This window comes from Sander lucioperca, chromosome 12 (genome assembly GCF_008315115.2).
Source record: "Sander lucioperca isolate FBNREF2018 chromosome 12, SLUC_FBN_1.2, whole genome shotgun sequence".
Classification (NCBI taxonomy): Eukaryota; Metazoa; Chordata; class Actinopteri; order Perciformes; family Percidae; genus Sander; species Sander lucioperca.
Window position 1 is genome coordinate 25762925 of NC_050184.1, and position 6000 is coordinate 25768924.

Genomic DNA, 6000 nt, shown 5'->3' on the forward strand with positions numbered 1-6000 from the left:
AAACACACATGGACTCAATGTATTTGTTTTCTTTATTTTACTCTGCCCTGTGAGATGAAAACTGTTATTGTGTTTCCCCTTTTTTCATATAATCATAAAACAGAAATGTGTGCCTTCAAATAATGTTTGTAATTACATTTAGCTGTAAATATGCAAGGTTTTACAGCTTTCCTTTATGCACTGATAGATGGATTCAGGGGTATAATTTCAGCAAAATATGAATTCATTAGTCACTGGTGATTCTTTTTACTCACTATCCTTAAGCAAGAAAAGGTTCAACAGTGCTCATGGTTACAACAAAAGCAAATCTTTTGGGTATATTAGAAGGCTAAATATTATTGTTTTTTAGTCGGCCAGTATCCACGGCTCAGACTGGTATGTACTGTACAGGTTGTGTGTGTTTTTTTCCCTAGAGAAACTACCACACCCGGCCGATGTGTCTTATGATAGCACTGCAGGGTGTGTGAACTGGTATAACTTTCTCCATGTGCGCAAGACATGGTCTTTACCTTTTTTTCACTCTCTCTGAAAGCTCTCCAAAAGCAAAATAGACACACATGATGAAGAAGGATTATTGTTATTTGGAGAGACTTGAAACAGGCTTTGACCCACTCAGGATCAACGGGTTTAGGATCTTTGCTGTGGCTTAAGTGGGTGATGGGGTGGAAGAAGTCTTGGCCATAACTTTTTACCCACTCTTTATTTTCATATGTATTCGTATGGTATGAGAAGTAGTACAAAAACTCAGAACTGCTGTTCTGTACTGTTCACTCATATTACCTAAGATTGGGTTATCACACTAAAAAGGAAATAAATCATTCTAATAAATAGGCTTCAGTTATTTTCGTCTCTTATCCTTTTCTTATCTCTGGTAGAGGCTGGAGTACACAATAGCAGCCTTGTGTTCTTGTGTTTGTTCTCTTTCCTGTGGCTTGTGGGGAAAACAACAGGAATCACTCTCACAACTTTGTGTGGTGTGTGTAAAAATGAAAAAGTGTGTGTTTTTCCCACACACGCTGGGGGGTTGTTAACAGTTCACATGAGGTGAACACTTTAAAGCGTCATAAACTCACAATACTAAAGCAATCATTGCCAAATCTTTGAAAATCACTTATCTTTCTGAAAAACTTGTTGGGTGGCATCCCTCAATCTCTTCTCATCCACCCCTCGAATACACATGGTTCACACTGAAAGTAATCTTTCTCTCTGTTCCATCCTTCAGATGCCCAACGACTCCTCCACCCCTTTCATCACTCCATCATAATGGAGGAATTTAATTGAGGCCGACCAGCATATTTCTCCAGCTGCAGCTTGGCTCTCTTTTAAGCTGATGCTGTATAGTGTGTTAACTACGATTAGTGCCAGTGTTACCACCCTCTGAAACACCCTGATGGTTCACAACCACCCTTTACAATGAGACCATGCACCAGGATTTACAATAACTTTTCACTTTTTCACAGCATCAATGACTGGTGCCAACTGGTCTCTCCGGCGCGTCTGTGTAAGAAGCCTTCGACTGAAAAGCCCTTTGGAGTGTCAGTCAAAAACAACACAACTCCAAACACCCAGCCACTTACTTTCAGTCTCCAAAAACAGAAAGAGCTCAAATGGTTAATGATAAACGATCTTTCAATGCAGAGAGTGAGAGAAAAGTTTCGCAAAGTTCCAAAATTGAAAACAGAAATACTTGATAAGCAGATACTAAAATAGATATAATTGAATGTCGCTTGTTATATTCAGTTATGTCAGTAATGAAGAAATGAGGTTAAATCAAATATGTAAAAAGACAATGAGCCTTACATAGTTAAAGTTAAAACATGCACACACATACTGAAGACATAGGCAACCTAAAGTTAAGAAGATCTAGGCTATGTCTCATTTCCACTGCATGGTTCTGCTCAACTCAACTCGACTTGACTCACTTTTGCTCCCAGGTGCTTTCCTCTATTTCGTTTTCCACTGAAGATAGTACCCTGTCAGTGTAGGCGGGATTCTCAGCTGATCAGCATAGCGACATTGCATCTTCAACGCGACACCAAAAAATAACAGTTCCAAGTGAGTCGAGTTGAGCCGTGCCACACTGTACCATGCAGTGGAAATGCGGCTCTGTGAGGCTGTCGAGCAAACAAAAAAGAAAAAAGGAAAAAACTTCCGATGAAATAATTACCACCAGAACGATGTTCAGACCATCATTTGCAACAGTAATTCTGAAAATGTGTTTTTGGCAATCTTCTCAAACCAGTGTCCATGATTTAAGCCGTGTCAAGCTAGATTTATTTGTACATGCCTTAATCAAAGTTGCAGTTTCAAAGGGCTTCACAACAGCGACATTATGAAACAATAATTAAAACCAACAACCCTCTCAACTTACAGTAGAGCCTCAATGAGAGCAAAGGAAAACACAGAAGAAAGCTGATGAAACAAGAAGATGAAGATGGGGATCCCCTTTGAGGTCCTTTTTATTTCCAACTCCAGCAACATCAACAGCGAGCATGAAACATGGGTTTAGGCAGTTTAATGCTAGTCTAAGTTTTAGCCGTTACATACTATCACCATAAAGGTTTCAGATAGGCTTCGATTCTAGTTAAATAAGAAACTAAAAACCACACTCACAATGGTATGAGTCGGGAACTAACAGTTTTCTGGGCATGAAAAAAACTTGAAAACTTGAAAAAAGAGTGAATTTGTTACTTCCATATGCAGGCAAACAGGGAGCACAGTGGATACGTCTCCATAGAGTGCAGCAGTCCTGCTTGTCTGCCTGTGTGGTGAGTTTATGATTTATAAATACCACTGACAGAGAAGAAGAAAGAAGAGCGTTTGGCAGGAGCTGCAGGCCGAGAGGGACTATTTACCGTGCTGTGATCTAGGACCGCGATGAAGGCTTTTATCGTTCTGGTGGAATTGGCATCAGTGCTTCTAATCTGTTTCTCTTTTTTGACCTTCAACAAAAAAATACAGCAGCCTGATGTTAGTGACATATTTGAGTTTCATAAATGATTTTCTGAGCATTCACAAGAAAAATGGGATGCTTAGAGCATTCATTTTCATGACCAAATCATGTCTTTGAGTTAATGCCCTGCTTTTTTTTCTCTCTAATTTCCTGTGAGCAGAGCACGACAGGCATGTAGTAAAGTAGGGCTCATCTGGGCTGCAGTCTCAAGCTGTGGATGCCAAGAACCCCTGGTCTGCATACCTTGGGGAGCTGAGACAGGATAGAGGAGACGAGGGAGATCCATCAAACACACCGCCCTGCAGTTCAAACACTGCACCAGGCTTAGGCTCCTCGCCAGCCTCTGAGGTAGAATCAGCAGCACTGATGTGAGCTTTTGTTGTGTATGTTAAAAAAGATCTGTTTCCCTCTTTCATGTGTTTCCCTCTTATGTCTCTGGACACTAAGACGCTTAACTTCAGGCAACACTTACAGTAAACTGATATAAGGAGCACATATGGAAGGCTAGTAGACACATGGAGCAATAAAGATGTCCACTAGTTGGCTGTGACAATCCAACTCCTGCACTTTTCAGTTTCAGATAGATAAATCAAGAACGCACATGCCACACACACACACACACACTATCAAAGTGTTACTGGTGTGCTATTTTTCTGTATGCATGCGTATTTGTGAATGTGATGATGCACTATTGGCATTTTACATGTCATCTGCCTATGTCTGCACCTAGAATCTGCATATTGAGCGTACGCCAACACCCAATACTGTATGTACAGAACCATATTACAAATGGAATACAGCTTTCCTCATATTATTAGCTAAACTTGTGTTTTTCCTCCTATGACAAGTCAAATTGTCAGCTGTGAAAAAGGTCTTATTAGTTCAATTTCATGACTACTCAAAGGAATAGTTTGGATTTTTTGAAGTGGGGTTGTATGAGATACATAGTGTATTACCTACAGTAGATGGCGGTCTGCATGCCCTGGAGAAGCAGGCAGGAGTCCCGACATGGAAGCAAAGCAATTTAGCGCTGTGGATGGGGGCCAACTGCAAACATACCTAAAAAAAGGCATCTACATTAGTTTACAATAAGTGTACACTATATTTAGAATATTACTTTATATTTACAGATTGCTTTACCTAGAAATCAGACAGCCCTTTCTAACAGTGAACTGAAGCCCTTATATCCATCTATGCTCTCTTCAAAGCCACCAGACTCCTAAAAACTGTAATTTGACCTTCCAGAACACAGGAGTTGCTGGTCTAGCACTGCCTCGATATGTTAGTTTGTTTGTGTTATTGTGTGACTTTGGTGAATCTGAACTAATACTTTAAAACACCAAAGTCTACTCTTGCCTGTTTCTGCAAACTGGGTCATGCTGACCAACATCTACTGTTGGCAATACACTGACTACCTCATACAACCCCACTTCAAAACATCTGAACTATCCCTTTAAGGCTGGGAATTGGTTGAAAAGAACCAGAGTTCAGCAAGCACTTACTTATGCTTTTACCAATACTTTAAATGTATTTATGCAGTAATCCACACTATTTTCAGTGTAACCATTGCACATTTTGAGTTAACATGTTCTGATTTATCACCTTTCTATTCACACTCACAAATACACAGTCACACAGTACAACCTGCTGCGCCACACACCTGACTGAATTATCCCAGTACACTTAATGGTTCACACGTGCCACAGAATGCTTTGGCACTTGGCCAGTTACTCTCCACTCCCTGGGGCCAGATCTAGTAAAAAAAGGCTTCTATAAATAAGGCCAACTCTTTCTCTGGAGCCAATAAATCTTCGAGAGCTGGATTTCTCTCCTTTGTGGCATCTGGCGTCATTTGTCACATATGTGGTGAGCAATTAGGTATAAACGTAAACCAGGAAACCCAGCAGAGGTTGCCCTGGCTGGTGCCAGCAGCCATTACTATGTTAAACTTCACCACAAAGAGACCACGATCCAGAGACTCCAGTGAGGGCGAGAGAAAGTGAAAAATGGTATTGGGTCTGGGAAATGACATCATTGTTTTCCAGTGAATGATGTGGCTTTGGTTACAGCATTTGTGTTTATGTCCACCACAGGCTAACAAGCATTTCAGGCTGAGCATAGTTTGCAATCAAAGTCCTTAGCTCTCATAATCTGGGGATGTTAACCTTTGATCAGCACTTTCAAACAAACAGAAAGATACGGTGTAATTACAGGCAGACATGAAACCTATGCACACACAAAGTATGCCTGAATGCCACAGCTACCACAGTGACACCATAAATCATAGACTTTTTAAGCTGACATTAACACAACAAATCCTGTTGACATTTGTTGAGTGTGCAATGCAATATTAGGTTAAATATATGGTGTCATTGTGCAGCATTTCCTGACTCTGGTCCTTGGAGATGGATGTATTTCTGTCCTCTTATTCAAACATCACTATTCAGCACGAACCAAGAACTAAAATAGGGCTTTCTGTGTCACGCCCAGTCACTTCCTAGTGCCAGTCACCGTGCTGCAACAGACCTACCCGAGATGAGAGGTTTCGGGCGACATTTCAAGATTTATGAAGAACAGAGTACTATAACTACTGGAAAGAAAATTGAATCTCAAAGACTGTTATGTGATTTTGATTACAGCCCCGCTAACTTGCTACGCGTTCAGGACAGAGATTCCCACTCTGGCTCCAAAGACTCCCCAGTTCTTCCTCTACCTAAACCCAATAGGAGTCTAATTGCTGCATCTGTTTCCTGTCACAATTTAACTGCAATTAGGAGGTTTTGCAGCGTGGGGGTCAAACAGCAAAGCTACCATCCAAACAGAAACACTATTAGACACACTAATGACTGTAGACAGAACAGGACACAAGTCAGGCCTGCAGAACTGAGAGCTGTAAAGCAACCTTTCCCCATAAACATTAATAGAAATGTCTGCAGTCATATGCTAATGTTTAAATTCTTTCTGTTAGAATAATTGTGATATAAGGCGCAACCATGAAAACCACTTGTAGATTCCATCTGGTGTAAGTAAAACATTTACCTCTAACT